Source organism: Balaenoptera acutorostrata, chromosome 2 (assembly GCF_949987535.1).
Source record: "Balaenoptera acutorostrata chromosome 2, mBalAcu1.1, whole genome shotgun sequence".
Lineage (NCBI taxonomy): Eukaryota > Metazoa > Chordata > Mammalia > Artiodactyla > Balaenopteridae > Balaenoptera > Balaenoptera acutorostrata.
The window spans coordinates 105,190,000-105,216,436 of NC_080065.1; the positions used below are offsets into that span (position 1 = coordinate 105,190,000).

A 26,437-nucleotide genomic window follows, 5' to 3' on the forward strand; every position below is an offset into this window, starting at 1 on the left:
CTCTGTTCCCACTCTGTATCCAGCACTGTACTAGGTGCTTTAAGCTCGCAAGGTAGACAGTTTGTGCACTGAGGAGTTTCCAGTTCTTTCGAGGAATCGTTTACTGCCATTTCTTTCCTATTCTATAATTTCATGCCCAGATTACTACAGTTGCCTTCCCGGTGGTCTTCTGCCTCCAATCTTAATCTTTCCAGGCAATCAGCAGACTGTTGCTGGGTAATGGCCCAAAGGCAGCCTTTATACTACGTCATCCCCTTGCTCAAAATCTGCAGTGGAACCCTAATTATTCACTGCCTAACTTTCAAGATCCCTTAAAGTCTGCCCTCACTTTACTGCTTCACTTTACTATAAGTAGTTCGTCCTTTTTGCTGTAGCTCAGTGCGGGAAATTGCTTATATAGCAGTTTCTAACTTGCCACTTAATTATCAAGAGTAATAATGTTATAATGCTTTGTATTTGAAGAGTGCTTTATCACTGTGCTTACACATATTCGTGTTCATATATTTATTCAGTCCAAGGGTTTGACACCAGCTGAGTCATATCCACTACCAATGACATATCTATAAACGACTTTTATTTCCAAAGTAAAATGGTGCTTCCAAATTTACAAAATCAAAATAACTTGCATATGTATTGATTCTGTGAGTGAAATCCTTTACAATGAGTAATCTGAGAAGCATATAAAAAGATGACACGGGCAATATTATACTACAAGTGTACTTATTTTTTGGAGAGGTTATTTACTTTTTTTTTTTTTTAATGCTTTCAAGAAATTCAAACCCTGCAGACTCAAAAAGTCGTTTTAATCCTTGTCTTACCCCAGAGGTAACTGCTATTAACCATCTCTTGGATGTTCTTCCAGACATTTCTGTTTTCTATGCTTGATGCCTTTCCTCCTATTTTGATAAAGTTTCCGATAGCAAACAATAGCATTAAGAATCATTTCATTGATTTTAGAGCTGTGGGCCCAATGGGGATTTCTTCCTGTATTCTGTTCATGTCCTGACTGCTACCAAAAAGTATTTGAGGTGGCTTAAATGTGCAAGGACTATTAAAAAACGGAAAAATTAAGAAAACGTACATCAGAGAAAGAGAAGCCTACTCAAAGCATATGCTAATGGTAGTTACTCTATTTGGGGACAGTGTCAGGTTTACCCTCAAGCTTCTTGACAGCCAAAGAAAAGGCGGAAAACACAGAGCTGCCATACTATTTTCACGTTTGGTAGAAAGATACAATCACCCTAGTTCATCAGAGTCTTTTCCAGAATGGCCATAAATGTATCTAAATATTTGAAGACCTCCAAAATGTTGTGACAGTTTAGAAAGCAACGTCTTAAATTAGGGCTCTTTAATTTAAGGGACTTAATCTGTCTCAACAACAAGAAGGCATCAAAGGTCTCCTTAAAGGGAGAAGAAACTGAAAATGAGAGACTGAGTCCCCTCCAGAGTTCAGTGCTGGGACCCTATCTCCTGTTTATATGCACTCACCACCTGGGTAATCTAATCCAGTCTCCTGGCTTTGAATACCACCTAGAAACTGAAAACAGATTTACACAGCTTCAACCTGTCCCCCCAACTACAGAGTCCTATGTCCCACTGCCTACCTACTATCCCCATCTGAAAGTCTACTGGGAATGTCCCCTCTCTGCGAATCCGGCCCTCCTCCAGTCTTTCCTATCTCGGTAAACCACCACTTTATCCTTCTCTCTCCCTTTCAACCCACATCAGCAAATAAGCAAATCCTGCCATACCTACCTTCAAAATATATCCAGAATTTAACTTCTTTGCACCACCTCCATCCCTACCACCTGTCTGAATCACCTCCATCTCTTATGTAGATTACTGCAATAACCTGACAGATCTCTCTGCTTCCTCTTCTTTTTTTAACAAAAAATCACAAGTGTGGACAAGAATTGTTAATAGGATAATAGACCCCAATATGCCCAACGTACTTCTCCACTTCCACGCCTGCTCCCCTAGAACCTATTCCTCACACAGCACTCAGAATGATCCACTTAAACCTTAAATGAGGTCATGTTGCTCCTCCACGCTCTCCAATGGCTTCCCATCTCAATCAGGGTAAAAGCCAGTCCTTACTCTGAACTAAATGGTCCTACATGACCTGACCTCCTGTAATCTCTCATCTCTCACTTTGTTCCCCTAGATGACTTCACGCCAGCCTGGGATGCCCCCTAAGCTCACTTTGACATAATCTTGAGCACAGTGCCCAGCACACGGTAGGCAGTCACTATTATTCGCTTTTTACCCCCTTTACAAAAGGTTTTAATTCTTGATGTCATTTAATCCCCATCATAATCCTGGAAGTTATTAGGTAAGGTGGCTACTAATATTCAGAGGTCATGTAATTAGACAGCAGAAACAGGATTTATAGCCTGACCTAACTTCAAAGACAATTCACTTTCCCCACTGCAGTTCACCTTCTGGCTATCAGGATCACACAGCGGTTAAAAACACAGGCTCTGGCATCAGACCACAGGAACTTGTAACTCATCTTTACCAGTGATTATGCAACTGCAGTACAGAAAAGAAATCATGTCGATCTTACTTCAAAAGATTGCAGTTTCAATTACCCAAAAATGCTACTCCTCCAGTTCAAGAATAGAAAGCATTCTGCCTTTCTTACTGTCCAAAAAGAGGTTCTCCTTGCTGGAACACTTCCATCTTCTTTGTGTTCACGCCCTCAAGACAAAACTTAATATTCAGAGAACTCGATACAGCTCACCTACTGAGGAAATCTCAAACCTATTCCATTCCCAACATTTCCTTCAGACATGTGCGAACATTTCTTGAAAGATGTAACGTGTACGAAACCAAATGTCCCTTGTTGTAATTATCAGCCACAGGCTTAGCAGTTCTGATACCCAGATTTAAATCTCCCATAATGCTTTATATTACGGAATATAAAACATAGCAATCATATTTACATGAAGAGAATATCTTAAGTGATACCCTTAACTTTGGGCTTGGCCAGGTGATTTCCTTTGGCCAATGAAAGGTGAGTAGAAATGACATGCCACTTCTAAACAGAAGCTTTATGAGACACCAAGGGGATCCATTTTTATTTTCCTTCTGCCGGAAGAACAGCCATGATGAAAGTTGCTCCTTCAGCTGGGATCCTGAAATTAGTACGACACATAAAGCAGAGACACAGCTGACCAGAAGCTGAAAGGTCAGGTAGGTATGAAATTACCCTTTTTTTTTTTTAAGAATTTATTTATTTTATTTATTTTTATTTTTGGCTGTGTTGGGTCTTCCTTCCTGTGCGTGGGCTTTCTCTAGTTGTGGCGAGCAGGGGCTACTCTTCATTGAGGTGTGTGGGCTTCTCATTGCAGTGGCTTCTCTTGTTGCGGAGCACGGACTCTAGGCACATGGGCTTCAGTAGTTGTGGCACACGGGCTCAGTAGTTGTGGCTCGTGGGCTCTAGAGCGTACGCTCAGTAGTTGTGGCGCACGGGCTCAGTTGCTCCGCGGCATGTGGGATCTTCCCGGACCAGGGCTCGAACCTGTAACCCCTGCATTGGCAGGTGGACTCTTAACCTCTACACCACCAGGGAAGTCCTGAAATTATCCTTTATTATTATAATCCATTGAGATTTGTCTGTTAACTCGGCATAACCTAGCAAAAGTTGACTTATATGAGAAACAAGGTACTCCATTTCTTAAGGTCTTACTTCTTACTGGCCTCTGAGCTAGTCATAGGATTAACTGATTAGTAATTTTTCCACAAACAAGATACTCTGATGTCATAAATCCTAGGTTTGCTTACTCCTCTTTACTATTTTTTGCTTACTCAGGTAAAAATATGCTGAGCAGAACAAAATTAACACAGGAGAAATGTTAGTGCACATGATACAACCTGGACTCAGGGCATCTGTGTTTTAAAAAAGTTAAAGCAGAGGGTAGTGGTGGTTAAGGAAGAACAAAACCCATTGGTAGCCCAGAAAGTTCACAGCTAGGTCACAGGCTAAAAAGTGGTAGAAAATATCAGTGAAAAGTTCTACATTTTCACATAAACTAAGCTAAACTAAATCTGGCTCTCCAGCCTAGTTTGGTAAATATTTTTCCCAAAACACTAATTTTCTGCCTTTTTGGACTCTCACAAGCACTTGCTGCGATACCATCCCTGAGGCAATGACAAAATAAACAGATACACTGTCCCTGTTTACGTTTTTCTTAGAACTGAAAAACTCCAATCTGAGTTCAACAAATTCAAAGGTAATAAATAAATATAGGAAAACTGATCCACATAAACACATACTGCTGCAAAAGGTTTTACAAAACAAGTTTATAAACTAAGATTATAACTTAGTCACAACAAAAAAAGCAGAAATTTATTCAACCAATCTCAAAGACACACCAACCACTCCCCAGCCCGCCCCACCCCCTGAAAAGGGCTACAGCAAACAATAAAGGAAGGAATGAACAAAGTCCCTTCTTTACAAAAGGCAACATTCTCAGAACTTTAGGAGATACAAAAGATAAAATGAGATACTTGCACTTACGGAATTGAGTGGAAAAGATGTAAATAAATTAAAAGTTTTAAGTATTAATAAATAAATAACAATATTTTTTTTTTAAAGGAAAAAAAAAAAAGTAACAACATGTGCCTTTAGGCCCTGACATGAAATATTTTGGGGAAAACCTGGCAAAAAAGGCCTGAACTATACACGCCCTGACCAAATACCACAATATCAAAATTTGTCCTTGCCCCAAGAAGTAGACTGGATTAACAGCCAGTGGCTATGACCTTAAACAAGGAACATCCAAAGTCGCTGTGTCCCTTCCATAAAGATATATGCTAGGTCCGGGCAGCCGAAGAGTGTGGTTAGCAAGATGAACAAAGATGCGCAGATGAGAGCAGCAATTAACCAAAAGTTGATAGAAACCGGAGAAAGAGAAGGCCTCAAAGAGTTGCTGAGAGCTAAATTAATTGAATGTGGCTGGAAGGATCAGTTGAAGGCACACTGTAAAGGTAATTAAAGAAAAAGGACTAGAACACATTACTGTTGATGACTTGGTGGCTGAAATCACACCAAAAGGCAGAGCCCTGGTACCTGACAGTGTAAAGAAGGAGCTCCTACAAAGAATAAGAACATTCCTTGCTCAGCATGCCAGCCGTTAAGATTGAATTAGATTGTGTTGTTTTGTGGTTTTATTTCTGAAAGTAAAACTTGCCATAAATTAGGAATTGATTTCCCAAAATAAAATCCTTTTTTGTATGATGGTATACAGTTTTCAGTAATGATGTATACAATTGTATTGATATTTTTCCCTAAATGTGTTATTTTAATAAATATCTCATGAATTAAAAAAAAAAAAAAGATATATGCTGAGGAAGAAAAGTATATTCAATATCCTGCTTAGGTCTTCTTTGTTTAGAAAACCTGGCTGCTTGTTCAGTCTTTTATTACACATCTCCGTAAACAAATTGGGAGAAATTTGGCTCTCTGTATTCCCTGATAAGATGTAGGAAAACTGGGATTGGGGGGACAATAATGTGGGCTAACAATTTTAGCCCAGGACAGATATTAATAAATATTGGGCCATACATCTGCCCTATGTACCTACCTGGCACTCATTTAGATATTCCCCACAAAGACTTGGCTGTAGACAAATCCACTCCTAGGTCCATACCAACTGCCAAGTACATCAGGCAAACCACTAAGATTACTAAAACCTCCCACTTTTGGTGTATTCTTCAATACACCATCTTCCAACTGATCCCCCCATAATAAAACTCATGCAAGTGCCCCTTTAATTTAAAAAATTTTTAACTGTTATAAAAGCTTCCATTTGAAAAATTTTTATGAAAGAGATTAAAAAAAAAATACTTTCGATTCCCTGATTCCAAACATTTAGTTATGAAAATGCACTTATTTCTTACCTTATCAATATATTTACACTTACAAGGATTCATCTTGCACCAGTCTTCTACATCGAAAAATTACAGCCCACAATAGACCAAATTCAAGAATTTCCTTTTATATAATGAATGTCGGCTCATCTTTCTCAGTTCTATTAAGTTGCAAATTCTGTGAAACTAGTTCACTTTAAAAAGTAAGTTACAAAGTTAGCCTCAATGGGGAAAAAAATTTTGCTGGCACAAGAAAAAATTAGTGATGAAATTTGACCTTAACAAATTATTTGATGTGAATACAAAGGCCTCTGGCTTGTGAAGACTGTATTTTAGTTCCTAGCTACTGAATGAAAAGAAAAATGTATCAACTTACCAACAACTGATGCACCTCTTTCTGCAAAAGCCAGGGCGTAGGCTCGGCCCAATCCTATTGAAAACAAAAGAAAAAAATCAGAAGGTTGAGCAAATGTTAGCATAATTTTTCTGGTCCACTCAACTCAATCCCTATTGCAAAGTAACTGGTGAGCAATTAATTACATTACAAAGGTAGAGCTTTCATTGGTACTCTCAGCCTCTACTTCACCTACTTCTACTTTCAGGGGTTGGAAAGCTTAAAACTGTATTTTCCACCTATTCTACCTACCATTTCCTATCATTCTACCTAGCTTCTAGGATGGACGCTAGATGTGAATTGGGTTCCACCATTAAACGCATTTGCATGAAATGTGGAAGGAGGGAATGAGGCAGAAGCCACCTTACTGTGACTTTTGGATGTTACTGTTGGTTAAGAAGCTGATTTCTTGAGGCTTCCTAGGTATTAAGCAGGTATAGTGGCAGCTTCTAGATCTAGCTCCCTAATTTCTGGATGGCAGCTTCCATTCTCTAGATCCCTGGGGCCAGTGGCTATTTGGGCTGTGGCAGTTCCAATGGTAGCCTCAGAGGTAGTGGCTCCCCTAATGGACCAGTTTTATACTGTTCCATAAGGAATTCCAAGAGGAACTGCCTAAAACCCAACTGCTTAAATTAAGTCCTTTCCTGTTTCAAATATCTAGTGGTTTCTATATCCTGCTCTGAACCTTGACTACATAATCACCACACACAGGAAATATTTAATTCACACTCAAAGGTATGAGGTGTAAATTTATACATCCAAAAATGGATACGTGCCCATATAAATTTTAGAGGCAGAGAATATCTCAGGAAGACTATATAAGAGACAGGCAATTAGGGGTTACCTCTGGGGAACAGAATTATGTAACTAGCAACAAGGGGTGGAAAGCTTACTTCTGCATTGTTTAAATTATTTTAACATGCACACGTTTTTTTGTTTTTTTGTTTTTTTCCTTTTTGCATGGAAATTTAGTCTGCCCAGTTTTACAGAACATCCCTTACAATTGCCCAGGCCCAGGTCCTTCCCCCCAGATAAGCCTTTGATAACATTCTCCATGTCTCCCATTGTTACTGGTCAGCAGAAGGGTTTCACTTCTTCTGGTGTCAATGTGGATAATCTGAATTTCCCTGAGCAGGCTGGACACCTGAGGGGTGACCAGCACCACCAGCCTCCTGGTGGCCCTGTGGTCCCGCAATGATTGCCCCAGCACCAAGGACCCTGGCAGTACACGTCATTGGTAGCCAGCGTGACAAACGCCTGGTCAGACACCGGCATGGTTTGAGGCCCAACGCGCCGTGGGCACCGGGCGGCCAAGTGCGCCTGGGCGCGGGGCGGGCTCGAGCAGGGCCTGGCGGAGGCGTCGTCTCCAGGCGACCCGCGCGGACTTCCAGGCCTGCGGCGCTCCGGCAGCCTCTGCCCGGGCCGGCGTCACTGCCCTGCGCCCACCACGCGTCCCCGGTGCCCTAGCGCCTCGACCCGGGCGGCGGGGCTGCGCTCCGGAACCACGGCCCCGCCCCCGCTCTGCCGCCCCGGGCGCCGGTCCACGCGGCCGCCGCAGCCCCGCGCCAGGCCGGCACCGCCTCGTGCCCCTGACGCCTCGTGCACACGTTTTTAAAAATATAATTGATAAATTTAATTGGTAGTTTAAATTAAATTTGAATTAACTGATAAACAAGTAAACAAATATTGAGATGGCTAAATTATCAGGCTCTTCTAAAAAGAACCCAAACTATAAAGTTTTCCAAAACTAAAAGATCACCAAATAATTTATTTTAAAATTTAATCCACTCTGAATGGATGAGAGAGAACCCACCCAATATAATAACTCAAGTCTCCTCATATTTTATCAGATCTAGGCTGAAGCACTTGCTCGAAACATGAGGTTTTCAGAGAAATCAAATACTCATAACCAGAACGCAAAAAAAAAAAAAAAAAAAAAAATGGTAACAAAGAAAATCATCAGATGAAAGGAATGGGGTATGTCTCTCGTAGAGATTGATCTAAGTTAATCAGAGAATTATCTCAAAACCAAGCTATACAATTCTCTGAAAAGACATGTCAGTAATCTACTTTTACCATAAAGGCCCATGCAAACTGTACACAAATCTGTATATAAAGTTAAAAGTGACATTCTCCTCCCGGTTTCCCTGTAATACCACTCGTCCAGTAACAGGTTCGCTAAGTGTCCTCCAACGTTTTTATATCTGTGCTTACATAAACATTATTTAAATACTTTATGTGTCTTAGTCTGTCTCTCCAACTAAACTAGAAGGTCCTTGTAGGTTGAGATTATGTCGTTCTTTTACATTTCCCACAATGCCCAGCACATCTTTACAGTCAAAATGCACAAAAAGGTAAAGCCAAGAGCCTCTGTTTTCTCTTAATCCTCTTTTAAATCCTGTCTTAACTTTCTCCCACACCGAAGTTCATTGTCAACCGTCCTCTCTCCCCCATTTCTCTTCTGACCTTAACTTCTTTAGCACTGTCAAATATCAGTTGATTCTTTTCTCACAGTGCTTGTTCAGTGCTCTCTTCAGTGGGTTAGACTTCTCTCTGCTTCAAGTTGACAGAGCCTCTGAGATTAGCTTCCTGGACTATTTCACCTTCTAGCTTTACCAATCAAAGGAAGTCAAATGACTTCGAAACCTCTCCTGACTCCAGAATCTCCAACTACTCACACACTTCTCCCTATCTCCAGATCTACAGCTTGCTATTTTATAACCATTTCAAATTCACAATGGCCAGACTCCCTTCTTCCACGGCCCACCTCCACCACTCTCACAACTACATCCCCAACAACTACTACAATCAGCTAATAAATACGAATTCCCGTTATACCACCCATCACGGCAAAATTGTTTACCTTAATCCTAGACAATTCTAAACCTCTCCTTCCAGGTCTCCCATTAAACTATTCAATATTCCAAGCTAAACAACAGCACCTGATATTTCTATTCATCTCTAGAACATGCGTGGGTTGGAGTCAGACTAACTCCCAGACACAGGCCTGGCAGGCATTCACGGACACCCTCCTGGGATGTTTAGCAGTGCCTCAATTCTACAGATATGTATCCTTAAATGAGAACCCCAAGACCTCAAGGACAACAGTCTTCATGAGAGGACTGGAATTAGATCTCAATCTCTCTTTCATAACGATGGCCCAGTGTAGACCTAATGACAGTCTCAACTTTACCACAAAATTATATCTGCCCCAGATCAGTATTCAAATCTAATGGCTAGTAATTGTATCATAATCCAGGCTCTTTAAAATATGAATCAGTTCATGAACAGGAGGTGCTAAATTCAGAACTGTCTAGTCACAACCCATTAATACTTCACAAAATCAATTTAGTGGGTTGTAATCTGCATTTACTTAATGAAACAGAATAGAAACGTTCAAAGTGCACTGCATTTACTATGTACCGTGTCATGAGCTTGTTTCAAATATGGTGCGTGTGTGTGTGTGTGTGTGTGTGTGTGTATACCAGGTCCTGGTATAAAATGCATTTCATACTGTGAATCACTCACTGTCAAAAGAGGTTTAAAACATGAGTGCTTTACTTAATTATTTCCATCAAAAGCAAAGTGTAAACAAAATGTTTTCCCAAAAACATAATCATTTTAGAATAAATATAGCTATGGATATAAAACATTTGGCCACCAATTAATACTAAAGATATTTTCTGAAAGGAAGCATGTGAATCCATTTTACAAATGGAGACGTGAAAATACGTATGAATTAACTGTCAGAATTCCACTGTTTGCGACTTCTAATATATAATTCATATTAATTCTGCATTAGGTCCATTCTAGGTATAAGGCACTACCAGTGGGTAATCAAAGGCCCATTAGGTCAAGATCCCTGCACTCGGAGATTACAGAGATCATAGACAGGTGGGAAATAGTGTAAAACCTCGCTGCAAAGCATCCGTGTGGGTATGAGTGGTTTGTCTTAAATTTCGTCCTTTAAAAATAGGGTTATTTGGGGGCTTCCCTGGTGGTGCAGTGGTTAAGAATCCGCCTGCCAATGCAGGGGACACGGGTTCGAGCCCTGGTCCGGGAAGATCCCACATGCCATGGAGCAACTAAACCTGCGCGCCTAGAGCCCGGCTCTGCGACAAGAGAAGCCACCGCAATGAGAGGCCCGCGCACCGCAACAAAGACCTGATGCAGCCATAAATAAATAAATAGAAATAAAAATAGGGTTATTTCACATAACCAATCTCCACTTGGCTTCTGAAATACAGGAAGATCTGGCCCACTTCTGAAAGGCCTCTGCTCTCCAGTTTCTACTGCCCCCACCCCACTCTCATTTTATTCCTCTATCGCCTGCCTGAGTCCTGCAGGCATTGGAGTTTGCAATCCGCTTGATAAACACACAAAGTCCAAAAAGGAGGACTCTTATCAGATGCCTTTTTTTAAAGAAGGCCCTCTCAAGAACTTAAAATCATCCGACAGAGGGAAAGATGACTGACTTTTCAAAGGCAAGGGACTGACATCTCTACTCCTGCGGGGGTGATTCCAGCCCCCAGGCGGCTTTTCCGCCACGTTTAAAACACTTGACAGAGGCCTAGGGAGTCTATTAACAGGAAGAGTCGCAATCGATACGCACAGACGGGCGTTGGGATGAATTATACCTAGTTTTGCAACCCGCAGCCGAGCCGGGCCTCTCTCCTCTCAAGACCTGAAGCATTGAGAAGCTCCCACAGGGTTGGGGGCGGGTGGAGAAGTGGGCTGCACCAGGAGTTTCTGGCTCCCCACTCAAGGCTGGCCAGCCCCTCCTCACCATCCTCAGCCGATTAGGCGCCCGGAGAACAATCGTTGTCCGTCCTCCCACCCTCAACCCCACCGAGTCCAGTCGCTCGCTCCCCAAGCCGCCCCGCCACCGCTGCCCGCAGCCCAGATGCTGAGATCGCAGCTACAGCTTCGTGCGGATCCCGGACCGCTGGAGGACGCCGGCCCTCTAGCCTTCGCGTACTCACCTCCCCCCGCGCCGGTGACCAGTACCACCCGCCCGTCGAACCTCAACGGCGAGGCCATAAGTCCAGCCTGCAGCGACACACATACACGAGGAGAACTACTGGAGTTCAGACTGCGGGACAAGGAGGACAGGAGGACAGGCTGGGGCAGGACGGCAATGACCTGCCTGTTTCTGCGGAGGAGAGAGACGCCGAGTTTTCCAAGTGCGCCTGCGCAGCGATCCCTTGGAACTCTGGGAAATGTAGTCCAGCATGCCTCCAGTCGCGGCGAGAGCCTGCCCAAGAGGCTTGGCTTGAAAGGGCCACTTCTGCGGCCGGAAGTAACGGGAGCTGCTGGGACCTGTGTAGTAAAATGATTGACTCCCCTAACTTCATTCATACTTTCATCCATCGTTTTGTCATTCACTCAACAAGCGTTTTCTGGATTTAGGCGAGGATGCAACCCCTATCCTTAAGTAGCTTTCAGAAATAGCAAGGGGTAAAAAAGATTTCTTAGAATGTAATCCTTGGACCTCTTGGATGGAAACCACCTGGAAAAATGCAGAGTCCTGGGACCCCAGGCTGACCTCCTAAATGGACTGTTACCAAACTGGTCAACTGGACCCTCACTAAAGTCCTAGCCAGGCGCCGACACCCAGGGAGGTTCTTTTTCCGCTCAGATTCGCACAGCCAATAATGAAACCTATGCTGAGACTGGAACAGCACAAGCTTTCATTAATGGCCAAAGAATGGAGAAGCGCAAATTTAGTTCGCAAATCAACTTCACAACCCAATTGGGACAGAGACACCATATGTTTAGGAGGGCCGAGGTAAAAGGGAGGGAATTGGAAAGAGTGGGAGGCATACTCACGTCTTATCTGAGAACAGGGTTGTGGTTTGGACACAGAACTGATGCAACACTCTTTTTCAGTCCTTGTATGGGCTTTTCCAGTTGTTGTCAAGGCGATCGTCACCTGTCATGGTGCTGGTGGATGGGCCCTTTAGCATGCTAACGTATTACAATGAGCGTATAATGAGGATCAAGGTCTACTGGAAGTCAAATCTTCTGTCATCTTGGGTCTAGTTGTTCTAACCAGTCCTTGCTTTTCTCTTTGCAGCTTCCTCCTGAACTTAGATAAGAACAACTGGTTTCCATTCGAGGGAGGGGCAGGGGTATGATTCTGGGGCAACAGCCTTGGTAACAGAATCTCAGGGGACAAAAAAATGTCAACAGGTGCTCCTAAACGATTTTTGCTTTTGTATGGTGAGTACAGTCAAATGATGTAGGTTTTCTCAATTTTGACACTATTGAAATTTGGGGTCAATAATTTTTTTGTTATGTGGGGTTGTTCAGTGCATTGTAAGATGTCTAGAAACATCCCTGACCTCTACCCACTAGATGCCAGTAGCACCCACCCCCAAGTCACAAAAATCAAAATTGCCTCCAGACATTGCCAAATGTCCTCAGTTGGGGTGGGGTGGGGATAACCCCTGAAAGAGAACAACTAGTTTATACTAAGATAAACTAAGCCTCAGAAGTAACATTTTTGGAAACATAATTTTACTAGAATAAATTAAAAAAAGACATAGTGATGATAAGTACAAAAAGAGAATTATAAAGCTAGGATCAAACAAAAATCTTTGTATTTCCAGAGAGTAACCCAAAGCAGAGAATGGGGCTATACTCACAGATCTATCCTCACAACTTACTGGAATCCAAGTGCAGAAGCAGGAAAATATACCTGGAAGGTAAAGGTGATAAAGAAGATTGGGGCTCAGCTCTCTGAGAAGTCATCAGTTAGTGTCCTTCTGTTTATAAAAAAAAAATTTTTTTTTCCACACACACACACTGTATTTTATTTTTACAAGAGATAAATAGACTGACACCAAGCATTGTACATGGATGACCACAACAAAAGCAACAATGATTGCAATTACCAAACACGAAACAAACTCACACTATGTCATAATATTGACATTCAGTCCAGTAATCCTCCACTGTAACAGCTCCTTTACTTTGCAGTGAAAATTGATTTGTATATTCTTTGCCTCTGAGTCCTTGTGGGATTTTTTTTTTTTTAATTCAGACAGAAAGTCACAAAAATTATACTCATCCTCATCAGTTCACTCAGTCCCATGTAATTAATTTTTTTTTTCATCTTGATCTTTTGTTAGCACTTTTATGAGTTCATCAGTTTTTCATTAGAGTTCTGAAAATGCTTATTCATTCAGTTCAGCAGTACAGTCAGTTACCAGAAACCTGTAGTTTTCAGAGTCTTTTCCATGAATTTCTTGAAGATGAAACCCTTTTATAGGAACATATTTGCAAAATCATCAGAGTACACCCAGAACTGTCTGTAAATGACAAAAGACTTAAAAATGACCATGGTTAAAGATTTGATGAAAGTTCATAATAATGCAGTTGACAAGAAAATTAGTTATTTCTGAGATATACATTTTAAAGTAATAACTAGGATTATTACTTATAACATTATACCAGAACATATAAGATTTTTAGAAGTTTCCTGTAATGTCTGAAACATTTATATTAACATATTTCCATACATATTTCCATACAAATACAAATATAAGATTTTTAGAAATTTCATGTAATCTCTGAAACATTTATATTAACATATTTCCGTACATATTTCCATACAAATACAAGATTTTTAGAAATTTCATGTAATGTCTGAAACATTTATATTAACATATTTCCATACAAATAACCCAATGAAAGTTTAGTATTAGTTGTTTTGTTTGTTTTTTTATACTGCAGGTTCTTATTAGGCATCAGTTTTATACACATCAGTGTATACATGTCAATCCCAATCGCCCAATTCAGCACACCACCATCCCCACCTCACCGCAGTTTTCCCCCCTTGGTGTCCATATGTCCATTCTCTACATCTGTGTCTCAACTTCTGCCCTGCAAACTGGCTCATCTGTACCATTTTTCTAGGTTCCACATACATGCATTAATATACGATATTTGCTTTTCTCTTTCTGACTTACTTCACTCTGTATGACAGTCTCTAGATCCATCCACGTCTCAACAAATGACTCAATTTCGTTCCTTTTTATGGCTGAGTAATATTCCATTGTATATATGTACCACATCTTCTTTAACCCATTCCTCTGTTGATGGGCATTTAGGTTGCTTCCATGACCTGGCTATTGTAAATAGTGTTGCAATGAACATTCGGGTGCATGTGTCTTTTTGAATTACGGTTTTCTCTGGGTATATGCCCAGTAGTGGGATTGCTGGGTCATATGGTAATTCTATTTTTAGTTTTTTAAGGAACCTCCATACTGTTCTCCATAGTGTTCTTCTGTTTATAAAAAAAAATTTTTTAATAGCCATCCTGAAACTCTGCCTGGGGTTCAGTTGATATACAGAAAGAAACTTCTTCCATGAATGTCAGACATTCCTTATGAGATCATTTTACTTCTTCCTGAAGTTTATCCTTTAGAAAAGAGCTTCCCAGATGAGGTGTCATGAATGGGTTACAGATGTGCATGAAATATTGATATCCTCAACGCTTAGTGTGGCTGTGGAGAACAGAATGGCTAGAACCCCCTGGCTGATCTCTGGCCTGTGACCATTCTTATCTAGAGCTGACCCTTGAACAACATGAGTTTGAACTGTGCAGGACCACTTATGGGTGAATTTTTTTTCAATAGTAAATGCTACAGTACTACAAGATCTGAGGTTGGTTGAATCCATGGTGTGGCACCATGGATATGAAGGACCAACTATAAATTATATGAGGACTTTCAACTGCACAGAGGGTCAGCGCCCCAACCCCTGTGCTGTTCAAGGGGTTGTTCAACCCCTGTGTTGTTCAGCGCCCCAACCCCTGTGTACTTCTGTCAGAATACTGCAGGAATATTTTATATGTGTGATGCGATTTGAAAATATTTAGGAGTTAAAGTATTAGTACTTCTTATAAGAATCTTCATTAGCTTGCTAGGGCTGCCATAACAAATACCACAGACTACTGGCTTAAAAAACCGAAATTTATTTTCTCACAGTTGGAGAGGTTGGAAGTTTAAGATCAAGGTGTCGATTGGTTTGGTTTCTTTTGAGGCCTCTCCTAATGACTGCAGATGGCTGCCTTTCACTGTGTCTTCACATGGTCTTTTCTTGCAGCAGATACCCTGGTGTCCCTTTGTACGTCCAAATTTCCTCTTCTTACATGACACCAGTTAGATTGGATTAGGGCCCACTCTAACAGCCTCATTTTAACTTAATCTTCATTTTAAAGGCCCTATCTCTAAATACACTCACATTTTCTGGTCCTAGGGGTCAGGGTTTCAACAGAAGAATTTTGAAGGAACACAATGCAGCACCAACAGAGATTACTGTTGATAAACTCTTACTATTTTACTTGAAAATATCTTCATTTCACCCTCAGTATTAAATGATAATTCAGTTGGATATAAAACTGTCAATCATAAACTATGATCAAGTGGGATTTATTCCAGGGATGCAAGGATTTTTCAATATCCTCAAATCAATCAATGTGATACAATACATTAACAAATTGGAGAATAAAAACCATATGATCATCTCAGAAAAGCATAAAAGCAGAAAAATCTTTTGATAAAATTCAACATCCCTTTATGATAAAAACACTTCAGAAAGGGAGAAAAAAGGGAACACACCTCAACATAATAAAGGTCATATATGACAAACCCACAGCTAACATCATACTCAATGGTGAAAAGCTGAAAGCATTTCCTCTAAGATCAGGAAGAAGACAAGTATGACCATTCTCACCACTTTTACTGAACATAGTTTTGGAAGTCCTAGCCACAGCAATCAGAGAAGAAAAAGAAATAAAAGGAATCCAAATTGGAAAAGAAGAAGTAAAACTGTCACTGTTTGCAGATGGGATGATGCTATACGTAGAACATCCTAAAGACACTGCCAGAAAACTACTAGAGCTCATCAATGAATTTGGTAAAGTTGCTGGACACAAAACAAATACACTGAAATCTGTTGCATTTCTATACACTGACAACAAAATATCAGAAAGAGAAATTAAGGAAACAATCCCATTTACCATCACATCCAAAAGAAATACAGAGGAATAAACCTAAGGAGACAAAAGACCTGTACTCTGAAAACTATAAGATGCTGATGAAAGAAATTAAAGACCCCACAAACAGATGGAAAGATATACTCTGTTCTTGGATTGGAAGAATCAATATTGTTAAAATGACCATACTACCCAAGACAATCTATAGGTTCAATGCAATCCCTATCAAATTACCAATGGCATTTTTTCACAGAACTAGAACAAAACATTTCACAATTTGTACGGAGACACGAAAGACCCCGAAGAGCCAAAACAATCCTGAGAAAGAATGGAGCTGGAGGAATCATCCTCCCTGACCTCAGACCACACTACAAAGCTACAGTAATCAAAACAATAAGGTACAGGCAAAAAAGCAGACATAGAGATCAATGGAACAGGATAGAAAGCCCAGAAATAAACCCATGCATTTATGGTCAATTAATCTATGACAAAGGAGGCAAGAATACACATTGGAGAAAAGACAGTCTCTTCAGTCAGTGGTACTGGGAAAACTGGTCATGTAAAAGAATGAAATTAGAACATTCTCTGACACCATATACAAAAATAAACTCAAAATGGATCAAAGACCTAAATGAAAGACTGGATACTATAAAACTCCTAGAGGAAAACATAGGCAGAACACTCTGACATAAATTGCAGCAATACTTTTTTGGATCTGTCTCCTAGAATAATGGAAACAAAAACAGAAGTAAACAAATTAAACTTAAAAGTTTTTGCACAACAAAGGAAACCATAAACAAAACGAAAAGACAGCCTACAGACTGGGAGAAAACATTTGCAAAGGATGCTACTGACACAGGATTCATTTCCAAAATATATAAGTAGCTCATACAGCTCAATATCAAAAAAACAAACAACCCAAACAAAAAATGGAAAGAAGACCCAAATAGATATTTCTCCAAAGATGACATACAGATGGCCAACAGGCACATGAAAAGATGCTCAATATTGATAATTATTAGGGAAATGCAAATCAAAACTGCAATGAGGCATCACCTTACACCGGTCAGAATGGCCATCATTTAAAAGTCTACAAATAATAAATACTGGAGTGGGTGTGGAGAAAAAGGAACCCTCCTACACTGTTGGTGGGAATGTAAACTGGTGCAGCCACTGTGGAAAACAGTAGAGAGATTCCTTAAAAAAATAAAAGTTGAGTTACCATATGATCCTGCAATCCTACTCCTGGGCATATATCTGAAGAAAACTCTAATTCAAAAATATACATGTACCCCAATGTTCACAGCAGGACTATTTACAATAGCTAAGACATGGAAACAACCCAAATGTCCATCAATGGATAACTGGATAAAGAAGGTATGGTATATATATATATATATACAATGGAATATTACTCAACCAAAAAAGGAATGAAATAATGCCATTTGCAGCAACATGGATGGACCTAGAGAATATTATATTAAGTGAAGTAAGTCAGTCAGAGAAAGACAATTATCATATGATATGACTTATATGTGGAATCTAAAAAAATGATACAAATGAACTTACTTACAAAACAGAAATAGACTCACAGACATAGAAAGCAAACTTATGGTTACCAAACGGCATAGCAGGGGGCATGGGGGGAAGATAAATTAGGAGGTTGGGATTAACATATACACAATACTATATATAAAATAGATACACAATGAGGACCTACTGTATAGCACATGGAACTATATTCAATATCTTGTAACAACCTATAATGGAAAAGAATCTGAAAAAGAATAGATATATATACATATGTATAACTGAATCACTTTGCTGTACATCTGAAACTAACACAACATTGTAAATTAACTATACTTCAATTTTTTAAAATTGTTTAAAAAATGTCAGCTGGTGTTATATAAAGTCTAACGTATTATATATTATGCTAGATAATATGAATATTATGCATATTATACTATATTAAAAACTTTAAATTATCTTTCACATATACATATATATTTAACATATGCTGAATATACATATTTAAGTATACTCTAGAATATATTATATATAAAATAATATACATATGAATATATATGTGTGCATGTGTATGTGTGTGTGTGTGTGTGTGTGTGTATATATACATATATATATATATATATATATATATACACACACACATATATATTCCAGCATATAGTTTTAAATGGCCAGGCATTTGAAGAAACAAGACAATGTGAACAAAATCCAGGAGAAAACAAAGGTTATAAAACAGACACCAAGGGCTTCCAGATAATAGAGTTACTGACATAGATTTCAAAATAATTATTCTTATTTCGTTCAAGGTAATAAAAAATGATTGAAAATTTAAGCCATGAATGGAAAATTTTAAATGATCTAATGGATTTTTTAAAATAATAATAAAAATATAATGACTAGATAAAGAATTTCAAAAATGTATTTACTATCAAATTACACATGATAGAATTAGTGACCTGAGATAGGTCAGATAAAATACGTGAAATAAGCACATGGAAAAAATAAAAACATGAAATACTGGAAAAACTTAAAGGTCAAAGAGATGTGTAAGAATTCCAAAGTAGAGAAGAGAGAACATGAAGAAAACGCAATATTTGAGAAAATAATGACTGACAATTAACCAAAAGTGATGAAAAATATATAAAGCGTCTAATTTTAGAATATTCAGGTAAGATAACTACAAACAAAACTAAACCTGACTACATAATGGTAAAATTACAGAATATTGGAGAAAAGATGAAATCTTCTAGGTAGCCAGAAAGAAAATGTTCAAATGAACAAATGTTTAATTTACGTTTGGTTTTTTATTTCTCTATTTTTTCCAGTTTTCCAATTATTGAGAAATAATTGACATACATCATAGTATATAACTTTATGGTCTACAGCAGGATGGTTTGATTTTTTGATTTGCATATACTGTGAAGCAATTACCACAATAGGCTCAGCTCACATATAGATACAATAAAAAGAAAAAATAAGCAAAAAGGAAAAAAATGTTTCTCCTTGTTACGAGAACTCTCAGGGTTTACTCTCTTAACAACTTACCTATACAACACACAGCAGTGCTAGCTGTAGTCATCAAGTTGTACATTACATCCCTAATATTTATTTATCTAATAACTAGAAGTTTGTACCTTTTAACCACCTTCCTCCAGTTGCCCTTCCCCCCACCCTCAGCCTCTGGTAACCACAAGTCTGATCTCTTTTTCTATGAGTTTGACTTTTGTTTTTTAGATTCCACATATAAGTGAGATGACACAGTATTTGTCATTCTCTGTCTGATTTATTTCACTTAGCATAATGCCTTTAAGGTCCATACATTGTCAGAAATAGTAGAATTTCCTCATTTTTCTGACTGAATAATATTCCATTTTGTGTATAGATACAACAACTTTTTACTCATTTTATCTATCAATGTACACTTAGGTTGTTTCCATCTCTTGGCTATTGTAAATAATGCTGCTATGAATATGGGAGGGCAGATATCTTTTGAGTTAGAGTTTTCATTTTCTTTGTATATATTCCCAGAAGTATTAGAATTGCTGGGTAATATGGTAATCCATTTTTAATTTTTTGAGGATCCTCCATATTGTTTTGCAGTGGCTGTACCAATTTACAATCCCACCAAACCCATTCTCCTCATCCATACCAGCATTTGTTATCTCGTCTTTTTTATAATGGCCATTCTAACAAGTGCGAGGTGATGTCTCATTGCAGTTTTAATGCATTTCCTTAGTTACTAGTAATGTTCAGCATTTTTTTCCATGTGCCTGTTGGTCTTTCTTATATCTTCTTTGAAGAAATGTCTATGCAGGTTCTTTGCCCATTTTTTCATTGTTTGGTTTTTTTGCTGCTGATTTGTGTAAGTTCTTTATATATTTTGGATATTAATCTCTAATCAGTTATAGGGTTTCATATATTTTTCCCATTCCATAGGTTGTCTTTTCACTTTGTTGATTGTTTCTTTTGCTGTGCAGAAGCTTTTTAGTTTGATGTAGTCCCACTTGTTTATTTTTGATTTTGTTGCTTGTGCTTTAAGTATCATATTCAAAACATTACTACCAAGACCCATGTCAAGGAGCTTTATTCCAGGGATGGGGGGGAGGTGAAGTCAAGATGGCAGAGTAGGAGGATGCAGAGTTCACATCTCCTCACAATTAGGGCACCTACCAGGCTCTGGTGGGGGACCTTGGACACCTAAGGGGACGGGAGGAACCCCTGCACAACCAGGTAGGACGTGGGGGTTGGGAAGAGGGAAGCAAAAGTGGAGGCAGGATGGGACTGGTGCTCCTGAGGCGCGGCTGGGGGAGGGGAGGGGTTCCAACACCCAGAGGGGCCCACTCACCACTAAGGGATCAGCGGGGACAGGGAGATACCTTCGGGGGATCAGAGGGGAATGTGGCCAGCATTTCCCCCACTTGCTCGGGCCCCAGCAAGCCTGCTGGGGTCCCAGGCCTGAACCTCCACCCTCTGGGGCCCCCTCCAGTCACGCATGTCCTGGGGGCATGGGAGGGAGGGTGGGAGCAGAAGTAGAGGCGAGAGAGAACCAGTACCCCAAAGGGCAGCTGGGGGAGGGGAGGGGTTCCCATGCTCGGAGGGGCCCACTCATGGTGAAGGGATCAGTGGGGATGGGGAGAGAACTTTGGGGGATCAGGGAATTAGAGGGGAATGCAGCCAGCATTTTCCTGACCTGCTCGGGCCCCGGCAAGCCTACTGGGGTCCCGGGCCTGAACCTCCATCCTCCAGGGCCCCCTCCAGCCACACTGAGCCTAGGCCCAGTTGCCCCTGCCTAAGCCCCGCACCCCCATCTAACCCCCATGGGCCTTTTCCGGCATTTTTTTTTTTTTTTTTTTTTGCTGTTGTGGTTCTGTTTTGCCTTCTTGTTGTTGTTTCATTTATATTATTATTTTTTCTAATATATTTTTTATTTTTCTAACTTTATTTTATTTTTTATTCTTTGTTACTGTTCTGCTCCTTTTAGTTTGTTGCCTTCTTTTTTTTTTTTTTTTGCTGCACCGTGCAGCTTGCAGGATCTTGGTTCCCAGGACAAGGGTCAGGCCTGAGATCCTGTGGTGGGAGTGCTGAGTCCAAACAGCTGGACTAACAAAGAACTTCAGACCCCAGGGAATATTAATTGGTGTGAGGACTCCCAGAGGTCCTCATTCTGGCACCAAGACCTGGCTCTACACAACTGTCAGCGTTGGACTGCGAACTCCAGTGTTGGACGCCTCAGGCCAAACAACCAGTAAGACAGGAACACAGCCCCACCCATCAAAAATGTGAGATGACAAAAAAATATGTTACAGAAGAAGGAGCAAGGTAAAAACCTAAAAGACCAAATAAATGAAAAGGAAATAGGCAATCTACCTGAAAAAGAATTCAGAGTAATAGTAGTAAAGATGATCCAAAATCTCAGAAATAGAATGGAGGCATGGATTGAGAAAATACAAGAAATGTTTAACAAGGACCTAGAAGAACTAAAGAACAAACAGTGATGAACAACACAATAACTGAAATGAAAAATACACTAGAAGGAATCAATAGCAGAATAACTGAAACAGAAGAATGAATAAGTGAGCTGGAAGATAGAATGGTGGAAATAACTGCTGAGGGGCAAAATAAAGAAAAAAGAATGAAAAGAAATGAGGACAGTCTCAGAGACCTCTGGGACTACATTAAATGAACCAACATTTAAATTATAGGGGTCCCAGAAGAAGAAGAGAAAGAGAAAGGGTCTGAGAAAATATTTGATGAGATTATAGTTGAAAACTTTCCTAACATGGGAAAGGAAATATCCACCCACGTCCAGGAAGCACAGAGAGTCCCATACAGGATAAACCCAAGGAGAAACACACAAAGACACATATTAATCAAACTAACAAAAATTAAATTCAAAGAAAAAATATTAAATGCAGCAAGGGAAAAGCAACAAATAACCTACAAGGGAATCCCCATAAGGTTATCAGTTGATTTTTCAGCAGAAACTCTGCAGGCCAGAAGGCAGTGGCATGATACATTTAAGGTGATGAAAAGGAAAAGCCAACAACCAAGATTACTCTACCCAGCAAGGATCTCATTCAGATTCAATGGAGAAATCCAAAGCTTTACAGACACGCAAAAGCTAAGAGAATTCAACACAACCAAACTAGCTTTACAACAAATGCTAAAGGAACTTCTCTAGGTGGGAAACACAAGAGAAGAAAAAAACCCACAAAAACAAACCCAAAACAATTAAGAAAATGGTAATAGGAACACATATATCAATAATTACCTTGAGTGCAAATGGATTAAATGCTCCAAACAAAAGACACAGACTGGCTGAATGGATACAAAAACAAGACCTGTATATACGCTGTCTACAAGAGACCCACTTCAGACCCAGAGACACATACAGACTGAAAGTGAGGGGATGGAAAAAGATATTCCATGAAAATGGAAATCAAAAGAAAGCTGGAGTAGCAATGCTCATATCAGATAAAATAGACTTTAAAATAAAGACTATTACAAGAGACAAAGAAGGATACTACATAATGATCAAGGGATCAATCCAAGAGGAAGAAATAATAATTGTAAATATTTATGCAGCCAACATAGAAGTACCTCAATACATAAGGCAAATGCTAACAGCCATAAAGGCAGAAATCAACAGTAACACAATAATAGCTGGGGGGGAACTTCCCTGGTGGTCCAGTGGTTAAGAATCTGCCTTCCAATGCAGGGGACGCAGGTTCGATCCCTGGTCAGGGAACTAAGATCCCACGTGTTGTGGGGCAACTAAGCCCATGTGCCGCAACTACAGAGCCCATACACTCTGGAACCCATGTGCCACAGCTAGAGAGACTGCGTGCCGCAACTACTGAGCCCACTTGCTCTGGAGCCCTGCACCACAACTAGAGAGAAGCCCGTGCACCGCAACAAAGATCCCGCATGCCACAACTAAGACCCAATGCAGCCGAAAATAAATAAATAAATATTTTAAAAATAATAATAATAATAGTGGGGGACATTAACACGCCACTTACACCAATGGACAGATCATCCAGACAGAAAATAAATAAGGAAACACAAGCTTTAAATGACACAATAGACCAGATAGATTTAATTGATATTTATAGGACATTCCACCCAGAAGCGGCAGAATACACTTTCTTCTCAAGTGCACAGGGAACATTCTCCAGGACAGATCACATCTTGGGTCACAAATCAAGGCTCAGTAAATTTAAGAAAACTGAAATCGTATCAAGCATCTTTTCTGACCACAATGCTATGAGATTAGAAATCAATTACAGGAAAAAAACTGTAAAAAACACAAACACATGATAGCTGAACAGCATGTTACTAAATAACCAAGAGATCCCCGAAGAAATCAAAGAGGAAATCAAAAAATACCTAGAAACAAATGACAACAAAAACACGATGACCAAAAACCTATGGGACTCAGCACAAGCAGTTCTAAAAGGGAAGTTTATAGCAATTCAATCTCACCTCAAGAAACTAGAAAAATCTCAAATAAACAATCTAACCTTACACCTAAAGCAACTAGAGAAAGAAGAACAAAAAAAAAAAAGCCCCAAAATTAGTAGGAGGAAAGAAATCATACAGATCAGAGCAGAAATAAACTAAATAGAAATTAAGAAAACAATAGCAATAAATAAATAAGGTCAGTAAAACTAAGAGCTGGTTCTTTGAGAAAATAAACAAAATTGATAAACCTTTAGCCAGACTCATCAAGAAAAAAAGAGAGAGGACTCAAATCAATAAAATTAGAAATGAAAAAGGAAAAATTACAACTGACACCACAGAAATACAAAGGATCAAAAGAGACTACTACAAGCAACTCTATGCCAATAAAATTGACAACCTGGAAGAAATGGACAAATTCTTGGAAAGGTACAGCTTTCCAAGACTGAACCAGGAAGAATTAGAAAATATAAACAGACAAATCACAATTAATGACATTGAAACTGTAATTAAAAATCTTCCAACAAACCAAAGTTCAGGACCAGATGGCTTCACAGGTGAATTCTATCAAACATTTAGAGAAGAGCTAACTCCTATCCTTCGCAAACTCTTCCAAAAAATTGCAGAGGGAGGAACACTCCCAAACTCATTCTACGAGGCCACCATCACCCTGATACCAAAACCAGACAAAGATATCACCAAAAAAGGAAATTATAGGTCAATATCAATGATGGACATAGACACAAAAACATTACAATTTGCATTTCTCTAATCATTAGTGTCAATGTTTTTCAAGTTGCCTAGGGCAAACAGGAATTCACTGAAGGGCAGAAAACTCATGTCAGTTTGCCATTCTGTGTTTTTTTTTATATGTTGATCTTGCTGTTCCCTGAACATATTGTTCCAGAAGGCAATATTAAAGAACAATCTCATAGGAGGTTGTAGCACTATATTTTCTTCATCGTGAATATGCTTTCAGGGTTCACACAGATGCAGGTTTTTTTGTTTAAACAGAAAAGAAGGAAATAATTAGTCCTTCCTAGATGCAGAATATAGGGATTTTGATCTGAAAAGAGTGTGAAGAAGTTATGGGGTATCACCTCACACTGGTCAGAATGGCCATCGTCAAAAAATCTATAAACAATGAATGCTGGAGAGGATGTGGAGAAAAGGGAACCTTCTTGCACTGTTGGTGGGAATGTAAATTGGTACAGCCACTATGGAGAACAGTATGGAGTTTCCTCAAAAAACTAAAAACAGAATTACCATATGACCCAGCAATCCCACTACTGGGCATATACCCAAGGAAAACCATAATTCAAAAAGACACATGCACCCCAATGTTCACTGCAGCACTATTTACAATAGCCAGGTCATGGAAGCCACCTAAATGTCCATCAACAGAGGAATGGGTTAAAGAAGATGTGATACATATATACATTGGAATATTACTCAGCCATAAAAAGGAATGAAATAGTGCCATTTGCAGAGACGTGGATAGACCTAGAGTCCGTCATACAGAGTGGGGTAAGTCAGAAAGAGAAAAATATCATATAATATCTCTTATATGAAGAATCTAGAAAAGTGGTACAGATGAACTTATTTGCAAAGCAGAAATAGAGACAGAGATGTGGAGAACAAACTTATGGATACCAAGGGGTTTGGGGGGGGTGGGATGAACTGGAGATTAGGACTGACATATATACACTACTGTGTACAAAATAGATAACTAATGAGAGCCTACTGTATAGCACTATAGCACTAGGGAACTCTACTCAGTGCTCTGTGGTGACCTAAACAGGAAGGAAATCTTAAAAAGAGGGGATATATGTATACGCATAACTGATTCACTTTGCTGTACAGCAGAAACTAACACAACATTGTAAAGCAAATATACTCCAATAAGAATTCATTTTAAAAAATAACACTTTTTTAAAAAAGAAAAACATTAAGAAAAGAAATAAGGAAAAGAGACTCTGCCAACCAAATGTAAATTGGAAGAAAATCACAACGTGCTGGAGCTAAAAGCAATCTTAGCAGTTGAAATACATGGCATTAATGTCCTCAATTCTTTACCCTGCCCTTATCCACATCCTTCACATACCACCTGGCAGTACCTTCTCCCAGGAAAGAGACAGAAGATACTTCCCTACCCCTTGCTTTCGGGTTTGCCACATGATCTGCCTGGGTTAATGGACTGTTAACAGAACACTGTTTGTGCTATTGTGCCTGCTCTCTTTCACACCTGTCAGATCAGGAGAGTAAGCCTGGGCTAGCTGAGGAGGAGGATTAGAGACCTACAGGGCTGAGCCAGCCAGGGATGTACCCAGCCTAGAACAGGAGACCCTCAGGTGACCTATGGATTTGTGATCTAGGTAAATGCATGTTGCTGTGGGATACTGAGATTATGTGGTGGATCGTGCCATATATTAGTTGATGCCACACCCAACAGCGTCAACTCCTTCAATTTATAGAGGAGAAAACCAGACCCCCAAGTGGAAGCAGATGGATAGTAGTGGCAGGGCTGGAAGTTAGGCCCTGAAACAGAACCTTGACTATCTGAATATTTACTCCAGGCTCAGATATGCACTGGCCACATGGACATTGGAAAGCCAATTAGTTTGTCTGAATCTCAGTCTTTTGTTTGAAAATGAAGGTAACATGTACCCTAAATA

At 39.6% G+C, this 26,437-nt stretch overlaps 1 pseudogene; it reads left to right on the forward strand.

The window, feature by feature from the left end:
* Nucleotides 1–4,847: 4,847 nt before the first annotated feature.
* Nucleotides 4,848–5,142, forward strand: LOC130707393 (transcription and mRNA export factor ENY2-like; annotated as a pseudogene).
* The last annotated feature ends 21,295 nt before the right edge of the window (nt 5,143–26,437 follow it).